The sequence below is a fragment of the Silurus meridionalis genome, chromosome 4 (assembly GCF_014805685.1).
Source record: "Silurus meridionalis isolate SWU-2019-XX chromosome 4, ASM1480568v1, whole genome shotgun sequence".
NCBI classification, from domain to species: Eukaryota; Metazoa; Chordata; class Actinopteri; order Siluriformes; family Siluridae; genus Silurus; species Silurus meridionalis.
Genome location: NC_060887.1, coordinates 20,756,013 through 20,777,183, shown reverse-complemented (window position 1 = coordinate 20,777,183; position 21,171 = coordinate 20,756,013). Strand labels below are relative to the sequence as shown.

Genomic DNA, 21,171 nt, shown 5'->3' with positions numbered 1-21,171 from the left:
GCCACGGTCAAAATCGATGTGAAGCTGCTGACCCATATCTGCTTGAGTTTATGCATTACACTGCTGCTGAATGACTGGATGATTATTAATAATTGCAGGAATGTGTACAGAGGTTCCTAAACTGTTCAGTGAGTATTCCAAAATAACTAATATAGAGATATAAATAATATATATTTACGTATTCTTAAATGTGATTAGTGTCATTTAATGAAAGTAACACACCCTCACTGACTTCAGTAGGTTTAGACTGTTTAGATAGTGATATTCTGGAATAGTAATATTCTGGGATATAGTCTGCATAAACTGGAATATGCAACACGTCATAATTAATTTGTTTACCTGTGGATGAGGAGACTGAAGTATAGAGAAGCCCCAATGCTAGGAAGCTAGGAGTTATCTATATTCTTTGCAATCCAACAAATGTCATGTCACACCATTGGATGAGTATATAATATAATATTTTTTTTATTTATCACTTATGCTGGAGGGTAGCATTGTGGCACAGAAGGTTCAAAGTCTCAAAGTTTCATCAGAAGGTTACTGTCTATGCTCTCTGTATGTATGTGTGTGTTTTGTTTAATTTTCTTTTGGATTTTTCCCCCCTGACTTTCTTACTAATGTGGTCATTTCCCACCTACCAGTAAATCTTCCTTATCATATGCCAGCTAGCAACCAGTGAGGGTAAAGGCTATCACATGCTTCATATAAGTCACATAATTTCAACCAGCTGTATCTTTTCAAATTCTTATGCTACATTTCAAGTAAGAAACACTTGCAGAGGAATCACCATCGTTTATATGCATAAGCTTACAGATGCCCATGATTAGTTTGTTACACTGTGATTGATAAGACAAGAGATTGTGCCATCCCCCCTAGTGTGTGTGTATGTGTGTGTGTGTGTGTGTGTGTGTGTGTGTGTGTGTGTGTGTGCATGTGTGGGTGGCTCCCTGCGATGGACTGTGCAACCCATCCAGACTGTATGCTTATAGCCAGGTTTCCTGAGATTTTTTGCTTTAGAAGCCAAACAGCAATCAGTAAAGATGAATAACTGAATGAAATAACACTTAACACTGGGTTCTACTGTAGTGTTTCCCAGCTGTTTGCTGCTAGTTAAATATCTTCTGTATATATTAATAGAAAATTCACATAGGATTTCAAGAGTTCAACCAAAATTGGCCATGTTTTCTTTTTTTGGTTTTGTGCAAATAGCCTTCTGAAAATTTTACTGTCAAGTGCTAAAGTATTAAAAGAGCCACTTCATTGAATAAATAGGAAGCAGAGCCTTTGATCAACAGTCTGCTGCTGTTATTAGTGATACAGACAGACAGACATACAGATATTTTGGTAAGTGGTGGATTGACAGTTGTAGTGCAAGATTTCCGAATTGTTTGGAAAAAAGTTAATCAGTGATGTTTGTTGATTAATGTTTGTTGTTAATTTTAAAACCTGTCAAATCATAACTATTTAACAGTAGCCCTGTACAGTTAAATTTTATTAATGCTTACATAAACCCTACAGTGAAAACTGCAAAAACTCACTCAATCTGTCTCTATAACGTTATGTACACATATTTACAATAGAACAGGCTGTTCTTTAAGAAAGCAACTAAATAAATTCAGCATGCTGAGACCTCACCAGAAGCAAAATATCTAAGGACAACAAAGGAATAACAAGACTCATTAAACATGGTTTTCTGTTTTATGCAAATAAGTTCAGACCTAGTAAAAAACATACAAATTTTTTATTACATAATTGCAAAACATCTATATAGCAAACATATTAAAAGTATATTTATTAAAATTGGATGCGTTTTTTTTTTTTTTTTTTTGCCCTGCGACTATTATGTAGTTTATTGGATATCAGACATAAATATGCAACGCAGATAGTCTAATTCCTTCCATTGTTTTGTGATGTCAGTTGGTACAGTTGAGGTCAGTGTGTTTCTCTGTGCGTGTCTGTGTGGATATGTGTGATGCGCGCTGGCAGGTGCTGAGTGTGGTAGGGTGTGACCCTGGTGTTATGAAGAAGCCGTGCCCACTCATTATGGCGGCCTGATTCACAACACCAGCTGACCCGCCCCACCATACAGCTCTGTCCACTGCGCTTATCCTGCCTGTGTCCTTAGAAAACAGCACCCACTCACCTGTCAATCAGAAACACACATCAGATTAGATTAGATCAGATAAGATCAGCTCATTTTCTTTTCTGGAACCAGCACCAATACAGAATCTTCATTAACAGCTTTTAGTGATTGAACTACACTTTAAAATGGGTCATTTTACTAAAGGTGGTCATCCAATCCTATAAAAAATCTTACAGAAACCAAAAACAAACAAAAAAACATACATGCAAAAAAAACATACAAGTAAACAAAAATCAAAGTGCAAATATGTGCAACATTTTAATGAACTTAAAAAAATAAAATAAATGAATTATAATTTTGCAATAGTAGCTGCTTACTGTTTTTGTGGTATATGAGGTGCTTACTGTTATTTCCAATGGACCTGTTCTCCTAATTTGCACTCCATATTGTCTGGTAATGATCTTGTTTAGCACTGTTGTCACTTATTATATACTAAATAATATATTGCACATTGGAGTGCAGTATGTCATTCTACTCTATACTTAGAGAGGGTCTCTGAAGAGAATGACAATAAATCTCTACTATGGTACATGAGGTTATGATACATTGTGCTAAAACCAATTCTGTGACATTTCAAGCTAAAATTGTTGCACAATTGAATTGGATTTGTTCTTATTTTATTTTTTATTTTTTTTACAAAATCCGATCACACATTTTATACTGAAACACAGGTATTGAAAAGTGCCATTCCTACATGTAACCTTTACAAGTGTTTTCAAATGTTTGGGTATATGCAGCTAAGGGCAGATAACTGGGTGCTGCAGCAGCTGTGGTCTTTTCTCTGACAGCATGACTATTGAGGTCAGACTAACATCTCTGCACAGATGAGTGCATGATCTCTGAGCTAACATTGACTTCATTCCTCCATTATTTTTACTGACTCAGAGGGGCTGAATCACTTTTATTGAGTAATACAAACAACTAATCCATGATCTCTGTCTGGTTTTTTATTAATGACATTCTTACTTTCAAGGGATGTTCAGGAGAGAGCTGTGATTCATAGACATGCACTTGTCACAAAGCTGAACACTTGTTAGACATGATTAATTATTTTGCGAAGTGGCTGTGTGAGTTCTTTCAGTAGACTATTCGCATGCATGTATTCTGTAGTCACATGCATGATATGGAAAATAAGCAGTTACTTTTTTCTTTCAATTTCAGGTAAATGATATTTGCAAGTTCAACTAATATAGTGCACCTACTTTCTGCCACTCAGTTATCGTGCCATTTGCCTGCCTCATCTTTAACCCCAGCAGCTTAATCCCTATTAATTCCTGCACACTTATATACTCATATCACAACTGCCTATGATGTACAGGTAATATATTTCTCTTTAAGCCTGTTTCATAAACTGGGCTGCCCTTCCTGTTCCTCCTAATAGTGACAGCGCACAACGACTTTTGTACTTCTGAACCTCTATTTATGAGTTCAATGAGAAGGTGTGAGAGGTGAGCGGGGCGATCTTGGACGCTTGCCCATGCCCTTCAGACAGCGAATGCCACCATATTGTGCTGCAGCAACGGTGAAAATACATGCAAGTTTATAAGCCAAATATCTGATACATTTGTGTCATATGTGTTTGACTTCGCTTATCCAAAAGGCCACTGTTTCAGCTTAATTTCAGTCGTTCTTAATATTCAGTTAATAGCTTTTATAGATAATGCAGAAAACAGGCCATGGCATTTCTGTGGTTAGACATTTCATGTTTCTAACAGGAAATCTGTGCAGCTCTGTGTGTTCGGCTGACTGAATGGGCTGTGGCGGCTTCCTGGTGAAAAACCAGCTGCTTCTCTGACAGCTTTGTGATGGATCAATGTTCTTTGATTCTTCTCTTCCTCACTGTATATGTCATGAGACAGGCAAGTTTCTGTGTTCAAACAGAATGCTGTTGAAGGTGTTCCTTCACACAGACAGTGAGCATTTCATTGTCCTGGACATGCTATAATTTTTTTTATAATAATTATTTTTTATATAAAATTTACATTTTTTATATAGTTAAATATTTTAAATACTGCAATAGGTTTGGGAATATATATAAAAAAGCATATACACAATAAGTTTCTAAAATATTTGTACAATTTGTACTAGTGAAGACCAGTTTTATAGGTATTTACCTGACTAGGTAGTAAAGGCATATTCTTGACAAAACATGTCTAAGTATTTTTTTGCTCATTTGTAGGCTGTAATTTCTTTCTGGTCTAAATGCCAACATGGCAAAAGCTCTAGATAGCAGCTGGAAGATGTGTTTTGCAGAAACAGAGAATTGTCTGGCTAGACTGTCTGGTAAGTCTCAGGTAGAGTGCTGTACTGACAGCTGATGGAGCAGCAAATATCTCCTGGGTGCATCAGACAGCTGCACTCAGTGAGCAAAAAGTCTTCGCCTAGCATCTGAAAACAGCTTTTGGTATCCCAGTGGAAATCAGACGTTCGGATCAATCATATGGCCGCAACCAAAAAAAAGAAAGAATGGAAAAAAGCTAGATTGTATGATGGATATGAACATTTTGAACTGAGATGCTGCAGACTCAACATACACAATACATCAAAATGCAAAACAGGATTAAATTCAGGTACACACCCTAAATACTTTATATAATCACAAGTTGGTATAAGTGTATGTGCATGTGTACACATCCGTGTGTAGGCTTGTGTGTGTAAAGATTGAGATTGTGGTCATTTGCAAGCAGAGCGACTTAGAGGTAGAGCACAATTTCTTATCAAGCTTGCTGCAGCTGCCAAAGGTGAATTTCAGAAGTGACAGAAAAAATACAAAAATCCCTGCATATAATTGTAGTCTGGTTCAGATATAGGGCTAATCAGTGGTTAGTGACTTGTTACTCATTAATCAAGACTGTAATAAATACATAGTAAACATATACATGATTAATAAATCTTATGCAAGGTGATACCGTGAAGATTGTAAATTGAGAGATTCGAGTTTTTAAACTAGCTAAATTTGTAAAGGGAAATACTCACCTCTAGGCTTATGTGACTTCTGGCGAAGTGAAGAACTAAAAAGATGGTGGAAAAAAAATATAAAACTATATTAGAATAACATTGAACACAGTCCTTCATTGCTAATTTTCATTTATAAATTGACTAAGGAAAATAAGCAGTAAAAATGTAAATAAATAAAAAAAAAAATCACTTTACAAACAGAATGCAATAGAATGAATGTGAAATATAGAAACAGGATGAATTTTTTTTCTCGTGTCTATAAGGATTCTTCTATATTACAGCAGAAGGCAGTTTGCTCATTAAGGACCAGAGGAGCCTCGTGACGAGCTACTGGTCTGAATCAGACTGCACCAGTTCCTCTGTGAGCAAACGCTTACACACACACACACACACACACACACACACACACACACACACACACACACACACACACACACGAACACTCCACACATGCAAGCAGGCCCTGTGGTCTCTAGGCTGTCAGCGAACACATGGCCAACAGTTATGGTCCCTTCCGAATGTCTGTTTACAGAGTGATTGTATCACAAAAAAAAAAAAAATCATCATTATAATCTCTCTCTCTCTCTCTCTCTCTCTCTCTCTCTCTCTCTCACCCCCTTTCTGTTTCTCATTGTCTCTTCAATTCCAAAAGTTTTAAATAAAAAAGGAAGCTTTATCAACTAAAAGGCACATCCATCATCTTCCCAAGTACAATTAATCTTGTAACTGTTGCAGCCTACATGGCCTGCAGGAACAATAAGGCTTTTTTCCATTTTTGGCTTATGTTGTGATTATCTGTAGAAATATAAATGAGTGTGAAATATTATAAAATTCGGCATCACTGTTTCAACCTTTATTATGAGTACACAGATATGAGGAGGAGTGGCTGCATGTGCCTTATCTTATACACGCGCCATTTCTCTGAGCGTCCTCTGAGCAGCCTAGTGTGCTCTGAACCTGAGTATTTGTATGTGTTTGGCAGGCGTGGCACTGCAGCAGTGATAGAGAGAAAGAGAAAAAGAGAAAGCAAGGTCTCTTTTCTTTTAAGCTCAAAACTCGTGACTCCGTACATCCTGAAAGAGACAAACACCATACCCGGTAGAAAGGAGTGAGGAGAGTAGGGAAAAGGAAGAAAAGACAACAGAGGTGATGAAATGAAAACGACACAAAATTATCAGATGGGCAGGACAGAAAGTTGTTGAATGTCGGAGAAAGAGAGAAACACACTGGATCACACAAAACGCAAACAATTCAACAAAAAGGAGCAATTATTATCCATTTAATATATGTATTAAAATGTAAAGGTTTTCTATGAAAACAAATTAAGGATTGATTGACTTGGAGCTTCCCACACAATTAAGTCCAATCTTTATAAAACAGCTGAAATATAAAAAAACATTGCAACATTAATCGGGAGCCCAAACAAGCTATTATTTGTTAGAGCTCCTGCTGCATTCAGCATATTGATCCAGGGCTAAAATGCAGTTTTCAAGCTTTACACTGTCCGTCAAACGAAAGAGCAAGCAGCAGCGATGCATTAGGAAGTCCATTAAAACTCTACATTTCTTAATTAGCCCTACTAAGATTATGTCTTTCCCTGTGGGCTCCACAAAATGCAAGTCATTCTGCAGTGCCTCCACCCTTCATGCCCACCATCATCATCATCATAGTCATCATCATCATCAGATGCAGCAGAAGCAGCAGGGGAAAAAGAAACAGACTTGTCTGTCTGAAGCTGCATATTAAATTATATCATCCATACAGACTGATTGGAGGCTGGAGAAGGATTGGTAAGAAGCAGTCATGTAAAAGCTGTGTACATAGTGTTCAATTAAACCTCAACACCACACACATCATTAACTTATATGTAATGATTAACAATTATCACATCCAATGGAGTGCTAAATGTATGATAATCGGATCGCTCGCTTCCACCATTTATTACACATTTGGCAATCAAGGTAAACGATACTTTAACATTTAAATGTTTGTCAAAGCAACTAAAATATTGGGTAGGTATGAAAGTGTAACAATACATAAAATTGATTTTTATTTATGCAGAGCAACACAGAAAACCATTTTAATTGGATTAGACGTATAACTTTGAACCATACATAAACATTAAATAAGTGCAATGTGAATAGAACGAAATGTCATAGAAAAAAAGCCCTGAGTTAAATATTACTCTTCTATAATGAATTATTATTGATATAATATTAAGGCAAATAGGGGTTTAATTAGTAACCACAGCAGCACATACTAATCTTTATTATTTTCAAACACTTAAACCAAGCATATGGTTAGTGATAAATGTCCTGTTAAGGCTACCAGTGTTTTTAAAGAAATATTTACATTAACTTCCAGTGGCAGTGGAAAAGCATGCCTAGTCAATAAAAGCAGGGGGTTTGGGAAGGACTAAAAGGCTCAGGATGAATTTGGATCATTTAAGTGTGAATTTAGGAAAGATAAGGAGAGCAAGAGAGCAAGTTGGTGAAAGAATGAAAGAGAATCAAAGAGAAATGAATAAAAGAAAGAAAGAAAGGGTAAAGGCACATAGTCAGTGTGCTGGTTTCTTGAAAAGAGATATTGGCAGGCTAGGACTGACCTACCATTCATTCTCTTTCTCTCTCTCTCATTCTTTTTCCCTCTTTCTCTCTCTCTCACACACACAATGGACACGTGGCCACTCTTCTGTCTGTCATGCTACACAAAGAGAAGAAAGAAAAATACAACAGTCTTTAACAGAGTAAACGGCTGCTGTACACTGTGTTGAAGTGGTAATTAAAAAAAAGAGTGACAAGAGCAAAATAACTCATGAACTGCATATGAAGTAGATATTCTACAAAATATATATTTGACACAATCTTTTTTAAATGGCGAGTTATTTTTAGTAATATTATGATTAATATTATGTACATGATTCATATAGGTGTTGTATTACTAACATTCCTATGAAGCCATGAAATGTATCTTTGTGTTTTACACATCAGGACATTTTAAATATCATCATATATTGTTTTTTTCTTTTAGAAACACATTTTCCACAACAGAAGCACATTTTTAAAATTGTTTGTTTGTGAAGTTTTAAAGCATTATGCTGCAATTTCATAAATCATAGACAGTACATACATAATATACGAGATTGTAAGAGGATCTGCATCTTATGAAAAATTAAACCGGATCTTATTTAATTTATATTTTCTAAAGATTAATGTTAAACCGTTATTCATAAAAAAACCAACAGTTTTTCCAATAAAAGAAACTAAATTTAATAAAGCAGTTTGTCATTTAATCTATAGTTCACAGTTTTACTTCTAAAATAGTGTGAGGATAAATTTACATAAAAAGTCAAAAATAAAACGTATATATACATTTTATTATAAAGGTTCATTTATAATAGTCTAGCATAAATGAGTTATTGTATATTTTCATATTTTTACAGATTATCTGGACAAAGACAAACAAATGCAAATAATTCTTCTCATAGGAAATCAAATTACATTTTAAAAAGCGCAAAGAAAAGGAGGAATGTTGAACATTTGTGACATGAAACTGTGTTTTACATCAGTAGAAACAATCTGATTTTTGAGTACATATTACACTGAGAATTTTTATTTTCCAAATTTTCTCATATTCTGGATTCAAGGGAAATCCTGTATATTAGTTTCCATTATAGAGAGAGTAAATTATACTATTAATCAATAAAACGTTAAAAAGGGTTGCAATGTCTTTTTCTTCCCAACTTACCATACAAACAGCTGTTGGTAGCATATTAAATCAGTACAGGACCAGCATCTCCTTGTGTCACTATAGAGAGAAAAAAAAAGTGAATTAAAAAAAAATACTTTTCTGAGCTCATCTCTTATATCACTAAACATTTTACCACAAATTGAAATAAGAAGGAATTTATAAGTTGGCCTAGTACATGATTCTCTTCTATTCTTATCCATTTTATTAGCAAAAATTTAAAAATGATTTAAGAATCGAAGGCACCTACAAACACACACACTCACAAACACACGATAAACAAAGAGCGCTAAATAAATCTTTGTTGTAAAGCTTGAAAATCGGCACTGGAGAAGAAGAAAGACAGAGAGACATGGAGAAAGAAAGCTGATTAATAAGGCAAAAGAGAAGAGATGAGTCACTGAGAGGTATTTGGGTGCTGCAGCGCTACTTTTCTCAGTGTGCCAATGGGTGGACAGCAAGCAGGTTCCTTTCACACAGATAATAGTGTCATTAATCAAGTGGTCAGTGCCTGAGCTCATTATTGCATGTAGGCTGTATGATTATGCTCATTGATTAGACAAAAAAAATTCGGCTGTTTTTCTAACCTTGCTTATTTTGTCCTGGTATGGACAGATTTAGTCATGACTAATAGATTTGTGAAGGAGAGCTGACAAACTATAGCTTACATCATTTTTTTAACTGGGACTAATTAGACCTATCTATCTATCTATCCATCTATCCATCTATCCATCTATCTATCTATCTATCTATCTATCTATCTATCTATCTATCTATCTATCTATCTATCTATCTGAACAATTTATCTGGAAAATATATAGGCACTAGTTTTTTTTTTGTTTTTTTTTTTTACTTCTGTTAAGAATTTTTTACTTAAAATTAAAGTGCTTGGCCTATTTAGAGTTTTATAAATGTCTCCTGGGTGAAGGTCCCTCATGAATCTATTTGAGCTAATGCTCAAAGTGTAAAAAGCAGAAAATTATTGTCAAATGTGTATATATATATATATATATATATATATATATATATATATATATATATATATATATATATATATATATATATACATATATTTCATGATGTCATTGTTTAAAATACAATTATAAAATTAAAGAAAAATAAAACAAACAAACAAAAAATCCTTTTATTTACTATAGACATCATTTAATATCTGTTCATTTTCTAATAAATCTGATTTCCCTGAAGATGATTGTACTTTGTATTTAGTCTGTTGTTTGTTTTATGTAATCTGTAGGAAAATGTGTGCACACATACAGAAATGGAATTTGAAATGTTTTAATTGCATTCAACTTGTGTTCTCTTATTTTTTTAAATCCACTGTTTTATTCTTAAATAATAAATAAATGAATTACAAAATGCCCTGCTGCTTGACCCGTATAAGAATAAATACGCTGCTTAGACTCTAATTGCTTTCCTTTCCCTTCCTTTACTAAAATGCACTAACACGGTATATTCTGTCAATTATAAGGAGAGTGGAAACAACTGGACTAAGATAAAAGAATATCAGCCACAACTCCTGAAAATTAGAATAGGAAAATGGGGCAGTCAAAAAGGAAACATTAATTTTACAGAATTATTGTAAAGCCTCGGGGCACACACCAACCGATAGCTGTCTGTTCCAAAAATAAAAAGTAGAAAATTCACACAGAAATATAGCTCGCCATGCAGACAAGGCCAACTGTTCTTTCACACACACACACACACACACACACACACACACACACACACACACACACACACACACACAGACCTTTGTCTTACAATACCATTATGCTTATGAGCACCATTCCCTTAATCATCAAATGCATATAAATATATAACAGTAATTAATGCAATGCCTATGTCTAAATAGAACCTAACATCAGCAACAAAAACACCTTTTGGACCTTTCTAGTTTTTGCACACAGTAATTAAAGTATTTAAAATTTTATTCATAAGTTTTGATACTTTCTTCTTCACCAGATAATAGTTTCAGAGAGATAGCAAATAATGAGTGCATGTCTATAAGTATATATGCTTCAACCAGTTATTGCTCAACTTATTTTTTACAACAAAATGGCTGATATACAAACAAATATAGAAGCAAGACTTAATTTGCAGGTACCTGAATTGGTTACCTTTGTTTCTCATATAAAGAGAGTAACGAACAACAATATTAATGCTCTTAGAATCATTTGAAGTCAGACAGACGAAACAAAAATGCATGGCGGGAGTAGCAGCACATGCAATATCGCTGACACTTTGCGACTAAATTTGTGCCGGCAGCAGAAAATCTCCTGGAGAGAAGGTAGAGGCGTGAAATCTATTTATGACGGCCACGGGCAGGAAGGTTGCCGTCCTATCACAAGGAGCCTCTCGAAAGTAGTGCAACAAGCCCCAAGTGTGCTGCCGCCATTACTTAACAGTTTTATTGTGTGTGTGTGTGTGTGTGTGTGTGTGTGTGTGTGTGTGTGTGTGTGTTTGTTTGAATGAGGTTTTGTGGCAGTGTTGTATTAAGGCAATATGATTGTTTTGTGCTGCATTGTGAGCAGCGGTTCTGCATCTTGAGATAATTCAGTTCACAGGATCACAGCAGACATATTAAGAGATAGCAGTGAACTTCCTTCTGGATTACATGGAGCAATGTTTTTACAACAGCTAATTATTTTACTTGAAATTCTCTCTCTCTCACTCTCTCTCTTACACACATATTTTGAACATTTCATAGGATCCCATTGTGCAGGTTTTTAACTGAAGAAGACATCACAATTTGTATCCTTTGTCTAATAAATAACAGCTATTCTCTGCTGTAGTCTCAGAAATCACTCAGCATTGCTGCAAATAGCACACAATTTACAGTGCACTAATCCTCTTACACTTGCAATTCCAAATTATGCCAATGTGTTAATTATTGATAACACTTTGAAAAATAATCTTAGATGAATTTTCTCCAATCTTTGCAGCGAAATTCCTCAGGGCAGAAAATGGCGGCTTTTGCGTTTACACGATCTCAGATAAAGTGAAGATGAACACAGTTTAAAGTCCTAGTGAATAGAACAAAGGACTCCACATACAGCAGTGTCCTCTTCCAGCTTATAAGATGAATGCTCATGGCGGTAGTAAAAGCATGGGCAATATGGCCTCAACAGATAACACTAATGAAAAGGCTTCTTTAGTCTATGGTTATTGCTCTAAACAGGAATGAGTAAAGCAGTTTGCTTAAACCAATGCATGTGACTAAAATCAGGCTGCACAGCATTGAATGTCCATTAGTGCAAACTGCACAATCATGTTCCTGACAGGGACTTGAAAAACCAAATGCAGAAACATTTCAAAATGTTTCAAATTTTTCAAATTTGTTCAATTTAATTCAGTTCCAACATGGTTAACAAGACCTTATTTAACATATACTGTAATAACTGCAGTGACCATTCACAATAATAATCATAGTTTTAATTACATTATGATTGAATTAAAACAAGTGTAACGGGCAGGTAAACTCAAACAGAAATAATTATTTATTTAAATGTTGAAAAGAATAATAGAAATATGAATCTTCTTAGTCTGGAACAAATACTATAGAACTAACCTAACAATTGCATGTGGGTATATTTCTAAATCTTGAATTCATTTAAGTAATATATTATTATAATAATATAACAGCACATTCATAGAAATAGTATTTTTGTAAATAGCTTTGTAATTTGTGTTAGCTTACTTTGCAACACTATGCATTTAACCATTTAAAAATGCATCTGTGCCATTTCTAAAGGATCCATACAGGTTATCACACAGATTATACATGCTCTTCCTGCTTGGCGACACATTTTTCTTATTTGACTTAGAACTCTATTAGGAAAATAAAATCATTCTGCATACAATGTAATAAATTATGAACCAAATGTTGATCCTAAATGATGGGATATAGAAAAATAAACACAGATAGTGCTGTAAAGTTCAGTAACAGTTCCTGTATCGTCAGAAACCTGAAAAGACCTCTGCCCCATCCTTAGCCCTGTAACAAAGCACTGTGCTGAACAAAAAGGAGCCTTCTCTAGCAATGTGAGAGCATCCTTCCTGTCCCTAGCACAAGGTACAGAGCTAATATTAGCCTTATCCCAATAATGACACAGCATTTACCGGCCATTACAGCTCTTCTAATGCACAAGTTTCTTTGATGTTCAAACAGACAAGTGTGGATACGACACATGCGAGTGGCAGACAGGAAAGAACAATGAGAGACAGAACCATGGAGGACAGAAAGAGCGATGGGAAAGGCCTGAGCTCTTGTCTAACAGTACATGAGTACAATAGAATGTGTGCAAAGCACTGAAGATGTTTTACCTGGAGCAAGTGATTATATATATATATATATATATATATATATATATATATATATATATATATATATAGTTGAATTAGGAATCATTTGATTCACAGAGAAGCATTCTGAATAAAATCTGAAAGTTGGTTGCGAAATCTATAATATTGTACAGCATTCATTGTGAATATAGTACTATAACTGTTCTTGCAAGCAATTATATGATATATAGCACAAAATTACTAATTCAGAATTAAAGGTTTGTACTATATAAGTAAATAGGTATATTTAAAACAAGCCTAAACAGTTTTGCAGTGCTGTTAACTGTTTAAAATACATATAATTTCCATTATGAATACATTATGCAAAACATATACACAACACTGGATAAAGATAATGAAATATATACTGTTACTGTTAAGAAAATAAATCAGCATTTAATATTATTATTACTTTCACACATGATGAAGAGACAAAAAAAAAAAAGACTTACCTTTCTTTAGCATTAGCATAGAGGAGTCTGCACACACACTCACGCTCCCATAAACATTCTCACACACGCATGGGCAGGCAGACAAGAGAGCCCATCATTGTTCTCCACAAACTCCTCCCACACAAAGCTCTCACCCAGTACGTGTGGAGATATGCAGGAGCACACACACACACACACACACACACACACAAATGTGCACACGACAGCATGCAAGTGTTCAGACAAAGAATCCCGATGAGAATCCTGTGCAATCACATGATGCACGTGCTTGCCTGAGTGTGTGTATCTATTTGTGTGCATGTATGAGTAAGTGTGTGTGTGTGTGTGTGTGTGTGTGTGTGTGTGTGTGTGTGTGTGTGTGTGTGTGTGTGTAAGTGGCCAGAGGGCTGTTACAAACAGGAAACGAGTATAGGGAAACCCTACAAGGCACCATCCTGACATTCATGAAGCAGCAGCAGATATAGAACATATGTGTTTTATGAGACCTTTTAAAGATAATGAGGGTTCAAAAGCACACACTTCCACATCACATACACACTCCTTGCATTATTAATAACTCCTAATGGTGCCATTATGGGGAATAGAGGTTTTTCTATTTTAACAAGGATTATAGTCTTAATCCATGAGACAGACAGGAAAATGACGTTTTTATTCATTTACTACAACAGTTATATCCATAGAAAATTATATAACAGACTTTTTAATCTATCTGAAGTTTGACTTTTTTTGCCAAACAATAATAAAGGCTTCAGATAAGAGGATGGATGTAAGAGATGCTTGAGAGATGGGTTTGATTGAAAGTAAGTTCCAACAATAAACTATTGTCCTTGTCCTTGTGGCAGATTTTGTGGCACAGTGTAAGTGTGTAATCTAGCTGTTATAAACCAGAGAGGTGGGAAGAAAGAGAAAGCAGGAGAAAAAGAGAGAGGGCAGGGCTAAGAGACGGAAATGAATGACTAATTCCAGCATACGAACCCAATCAATGAGGAAAAAATGTGAGAGGGGGAGTGAGATGATGGATGGAATGAAAGAGATAGAGAAGGAGGAATAGATCAAGGTTAGAGGCAGTCTCGGCCATTCTATGGGAAATTTTGCGTTTTTTGTCGAGATGGCTATTGTTTGAAAATCTGACAAAATATGCCTGTATAGAAAAACAGAATCCCAAAATTGACAAGAATCGGTGTACGTGATTAGTAAAGACTTGACGTCTGATACAATTTGTCTGATTCACGGTTCATCTCGAGCATGTTATATTGGACATGCAGCTCCTCATTTAATATAACAACATTATGTACATTTCTCATATTGTTTATTTATAGATTAACCTTCACAAGCATTTTTGTGAATAAATATGAATAAATATAACTATATCATGAAGTCAATTTGAGCAAACTATATTTGTGTATATTACACTCCAAATAAAAAGAGGGGACGGAGAATCAAGAATGTATTAGAATGAATTGAACATAAATCTCGGTATCGATGTGATAACAGACACGCATGCACACTTGTGCACATGTATGCATCCATGCACACACCCACACACCCCTACACACACACACAGTGCGTATGCATTTGATCTGTAAACCACACAGTTTTTTCCACAGGTTTAAAACAGTTTACAGAGTGCAATAACAAAGCATCATAAAAATCTAATTCATTTCCTCCTAATTGCCTTTGTTTTGTGATGTGCCCTGGAGAACAAAGGAAGAGACCCTGGAATGATTCTGCACGCATACTTCACGTGCACTTCAATGTACAGAGCAAATCCACCCACGACGTGGAGCTCCCTGTCAATCACACAGCTGTGGACAGCGCCTCCACCACGGCCATTTTGTGATCGTGCCGTGTAGGAAAGCACTGTGTTGTTCATTACGTACCAAATTCTATACAATATGCGTCATATAGGATTCATGTTAAAGCATTTGGAAGCCTTTGCCGACATTTCTTTACCATTACAAAGATCCTTATCCAATTATGTAATTAAATCATTTCATTTATCAGATGTACCGATATCAAATATAGACTTTGGACACATTATTGGTATTGCTACTGCGTTTTGCTTGTCAACATTTTAATGGATATAAAGAGCTTTAATAGACTTGTTATTGATTTATTAATTCAATTCAGTGAAAATCAATTCATATTATTTAAATACAGACCATTTTGTTCCTGTGAAACCAACTACTGACTTTTCTGGCTCTCAATAAACGCGCTTTGATATAATTCCAGTGCCAAAGGCGCTATACATTTGATGCACTTCAGGGTGAATGTGAGGTTAAACGCTCTGCATTTGGTTACATACGGCACCACACCCAGAGACACAGAGTGCAAAATAGGACCACAGACAGATGAAATGATGATTAGAAAAATGCGTTCAGTGATTTCTGGTTAGTGTGTGTGTACTAGTGGAGTTTCTTTGAAAAAAATCAAATTTTTAAAGTAATTTTTTGTATTTTCAGTAAATAGTGAGTTATCTGTAATGATCGGTTTGCATATATCTTCACAATGTAGTCATTTTTGTATGGATTTATTTTATTTTTAAATAGTTCTGAATATGTAGTCATTGTATATAGAGCGCATGTCCAGACTGTAATAGTTATATGAATTATTAACCAATATTTTAAACAAGAATATGTTCATCAGGAACTACACATTTACTCATATGTTCTACAATGGACTAAAGTAGTGTATAATAGATTAGAATATAGTAATATGGAGTACATGTAGGCATGGTGTATCATAGTGTACTGCTGTAGTGGTGTGTGGTCAGTGGTGTAATATACATTTAATGCCATTTTTCTTCAAGCATATTTCTTACATGCAGTAGTGAGAGGAGTGACATCTGCCCTACATGGGTTTTCCTTACTGTTAAACCCCTATCACATGCTTATACACACACACATTTGTAAATGCACCAATTTGTAAATGCAAAACAGAAGCACAACTGCACAAAATATCAATGATCAAATCATCCAAATGGTCAAGTCATCAAATGAGAAATATCTCTTCCATCGTTGTGTTTGAGGATGAATCACATCTATGCAGACAGAACAGGTGTGTAAATCAAACTGCACATCTGTTTATGTCTTCAGAGATCAAGCACTAGCCTGGACTTGAAATTTTCTTCCACCTGCACTCATCATTCTTTACTTCAGTAGAATATTCTAGTCTCCATTACCCTCTATATTGGGAGCAAAGCTGGTGATTGGCATTGAAGTCATTTTCAATAAAACAAGACCTCTCCATTTATCCTCTTTGCCATTTAACCTCCAAATTGCTCAGAATGGTACTGACCAACACTACAGTCAAGTGCTGTCGCACATAGTTTTTTGTTCTTGAATCAGATTGTTCCAAAATATTATTTTCCAGGCATCACGTTTCCAGTGCGACTTACAATGGGCAGAATCAAGAGAGTACCACACCTAACCTAAAATCTGAGAACGCCTGTGAGACACTTCACTCTGTGCATGTCAGAGCATTAGAATTAATCTTCATCATTATAAGTCAAGAATGGGATTAGTCTTAAGCACTTCTGCTTTACTGACAAAGTAATGTTTTGGGGTGTTCTACTTATTATTATTTTTTAAATCCCACTGATGCACAGCATTTTTTTTCCTTACTAAAACCTTGACAAAATCTCAGTGCTGGCTATGAGGCAGAGCATCCCTAAATCTTTGTCTGAATCTGAGACTGTGTGTGTGAATGTGTGCTGCTCAATCTATTTGTGCACTGTTCACATTTCCAGTGTGATTGCAGCTCAGATCTTAGGCTCTTGGTACCATTTCTCACTCTATATCTTCTTATGTGAGAATTTGAGGACAGTGTACACGATGTTACATGAAACTGACTGAAGGCAGTAAAAGGCCTGCAGGTCGGTAGGTTCAGACCCACTTCTCTATTGACAGACTATACAGCTTTGACAGTGTACAAGAAAGTATGCCTCATTCTTTGTCAGTGTTTGACAGGTTAATACCCTATTATGATATGAAGTATAATTGTTAAGGTGCATTAGACCTTTATGACTTGCATGCATGTTCCTATAGGTGTGAAAGTTGTCAAGGCCTGAGGGGTGTCAATGCATTAGAAAGTACACAGATATAGAACAGGTAAAATAATTTAATGTATGTGTTTGTGGGTATGTCTGCATGCTTTTGGTACTTACCCCAATGTTCTCAGCAGATAGTGATGTCGATTGTGTCCTCCTACCTTCCACTAGCCTTTTCTTTCTTTTTGCATCTCTTTCTCTCTATTACACTCTCTCTCACACACTTTCTCTCTCTCTTCCTGTCTCTCTTCCTGTCTCTCTCTCTCTCTCTCTCTCTCTCTCTCTCTCTCTCTCTCTCTCTCTCACCGATCACTCGTCCATACTCTTCAGAAGCATCAGATCGGTCGCTTCACCCTGGCACAGAGAGTGGTGAGGCACATGGGAGGGGTGTTTTGTAATCTGCCAGGTTGTACCACCCATGGGAGAAAGTCAAGGAGAGGGGGAAGGAGAAGAGTGGAACTGTAACTGAAGCGCCTATACCTTCAACGCTACCCTCCATCTGCTTCTGAGTGGTTTCGTCCACTTCCTGCGCCCTGATTGGAGCTACCACTTCGCCTTCATTAAAATTCAAGGAAGGAGAGAAAAAAAAAGAGGAGAAGGGAAGGGGATGCCTTCACGCCAGAAATTGATTTAGCCAACATTATTTGCCCAAGATGTAAGGATTAACATTAGTCATTGGGGCACGCTAAAATGAGCACGCTGCAGTCATATTACTGTACATACGATTCGATGGTGTGCGCTCTGTCTGCACGCTGGGTGTGTAAGCTGCTGAGGCGGTGTGTGCTTGTGCGTGTGCATGTGGGCTGACAGATCTGGCAAGCATGACACTACAGTCACACACATCACAGACAGTAAAAAAGAAAGCTATTCTATTCGAACCTTAGAACAGCTTATTTGATGAGCTGCTCACTTTTATTGGAATAATTAGCTGTAAAACCCTAATTACCTCTCCTTTAAAAGGAATCGTATGATTTGGTTGCACTTAAACAGAGGTAAACGGTCCACTGAGCAGCCACATGAAGCTTTTTGTCTTGGTATAGGCACAAAATGCAGAAGTGTTTATCTCACATAATTCTCCATTTACTAGAACACTGACAAGGACAGAGAGAATGTGTGACGGTGCAGGTTTATTAACTGCACTTCATTCGGCACTGAATTGTTAGCTAATTATAGCAGATGTTAATGTCCCATTGCAGGAAAGAACAAATTACGTTAAAGACATATAAAACCTCAAACAGAAAACATGAACTCATGTAATTTGTTGTAAGCAATGGCAATGCGTAGTGTGGCACTTATGGGTAAAATTTATGGAAAAAGGCGTGCCTGCATGATAATACAGAAATAGCAAAAAACGCCGGTGGTAAGTGTATTACACAAGCAGCTTCCAAGTGAAAATAGATCAAACTGCTCAAAGCTAATTTCTCAAATAATACAAAAAACAGAATTGTTTCTAGTCAAGCACCCGGGGCAGATGGGTAACGATGATTTTATTTGAGAGGTCTGACTTTTGTGTATTCACTTTGATTGACACAAAATGCAATGTCCATCGGGTCTCGTATTGATAAAGGACTCGACTGACAGGTAGGTGTGGGAGGGTAACCCACTTGGATGTGCATGTGTGTTTGTGTGCGTGCTGTCCTTTGTTCTTTGTCCAAATATTCTTGCACTCATGAAAACTATGTAATTATGTTCATCTTTCTCTCTCTCTCTCTCTCTCTCTCTCTCTCTCTCTCTCTCTCTCTCTCTCTCTCTATCTCTCTAATTATTTGAATATTTGCATGTCTGAATATGCACATAGCCAAACTGTGTGTAAGCTAATGTAAGCTGCTGTGTGTTTGTGTTAATGTAGCTTTCACTAAATAGCTGTGGAGTGAGGTTGCACTCCCTGCCCCCAACAAAGCAACTGCATCTGCACGCCTGACTGCCACTCTTACTGCAGACATACACTGTGTGTGTGTGTGTGTGTGTGTGTGTGTGTGTGTGTGTGTGTTTCTGTGTCCACCCCAGCAGCATTATAGTGAGATTTCCTTGTGTTTGTGTATATAGATGAAATTTGTGCATTGGTGTCTCTCTCTTGTGTTTGTATCAGCGGACATGCAAATTGTCGCTTCCTCGAAGACGGCGCGTTCTATGGATCATGGCAACAGTGAGGTGTGTAAGAAAGAAGGAGAAGGCGTCAATCCTGGCGAAGCTGCAGCCTGGAACAACCCCACCCTATAGGAATGCTTGTCTGCCTAGGCACAGTGGGGATCTGATTAGCTGCCACTACAGGAGAATGACTGAGAGATGGAGGGAATGGATGGATAAGAAAATGCCAGAGTGATGGCATAGGGATAGAGGAGGAGAAGAGGAAATTGGCCATATATGCTTTCCTTAGGGAACGGCCTTATTGATTTTAAGGTATCATGAGACGTGGTAGAGATGGAGATGGTGGTGGGGTGGTGGTTGAAGTGGCCGTATATGTTTTCCGTCTGTACAGCATCATTGATTGGCCCCCATCACGTGATCGTATTCAAGTTTGACGGAGTGACAGAGATAAAAAAAATGGAGAGGGAAAGTAAGAGTCAGAGACAGAAAGAGAATCACTGTGTGGGGGAAGGGGATGTGAGAGCCTATATGTTTCCTGCACAGCATGAAGATGCACCATTGATTGCGGCTTGTCTTTAGACTGTGCAATTCCCCTTTGGATCTACATACAGTAAATGGATGTTTTTTGAGAATGTGAGTGCATGCATGTTGCGACAGATCATTGATGGATGTGGAAGTTTTTTTTTTTTTTTTTTTTTTTTTGCACGTGTAATTGTTTATGTGTAAGTGTGTGTGTGTGTGTGTGTGTGTGTGTGTGTGTGTGTGTGTGTGTGTGTGTGTGTGTGTTTGATAGTGTTAAGACGATGTGTATTAAATGATCTCACTACAGTCCTCAGAACAGCTCTTCTTCTAATGGACTCCATCTGTCTGATCCCATCACCCACAGAGAAGGAAGAGATCATGCTAATATTTATGCTCACACCACCCAAGTGATGGTGGCCTCCTGGAGCTCTTTCTGAAAGCCTGGACACCAGGTCTACAAACTGTGGCAAAGGCAGTGGCACACTGAGAGCATTTAAAACTTTCAAATTCTGAAATATTGATTCATCTTTGATTTAATGTCTCTATGATCGTCTATTGATCTAGAGTGTCGAGTTATGAGTCTTCATTTCTAGAGCATGTAAACTGTTCATTATCACTACCAGTTAAACCTTATCTTTCTATGTTCTTGCTGAATTCCTTCATTAGACAACCCTTTGTATCTGAAATAGGTCAATTAGTTTCTAAAGAGAAAATGAAGAAGTGTGTGTGTGTGTGTGTGTGTGTGTGTGTGTGTGTGTGTGTGTGTGTGTGTGTGTGTGTGTGCGTACCCGTGTGCAGTTAAAAGCCGGCTGTCAGCATCTTGAGCAGCTCAAATGCATGCCTGCCCACTC

At 36.6% G+C, this 21,171-nt stretch overlaps 1 long non-coding RNA gene across 1 annotated transcript; it reads right to left on the bottom strand.

Moving 5' to 3' along the window:
* Window positions 1–2,078: 2,078 nt before the first annotated feature.
* LOC124384886 lies at window positions 2,079–17,982 on the bottom strand. The gene is made up of 4 exons (XR_006925634.1): window positions 17,828–17,982; window positions 8,849–8,908; window positions 5,120–5,154; window positions 2,079–2,143 (listed from the first exon to the last, which is right to left on the bottom strand). It is a non-coding gene; the product is annotated as an uncharacterized LOC124384886 (long non-coding RNA).
* Between the last annotated feature and the right edge of the window lie 3,189 nt (window positions 17,983–21,171).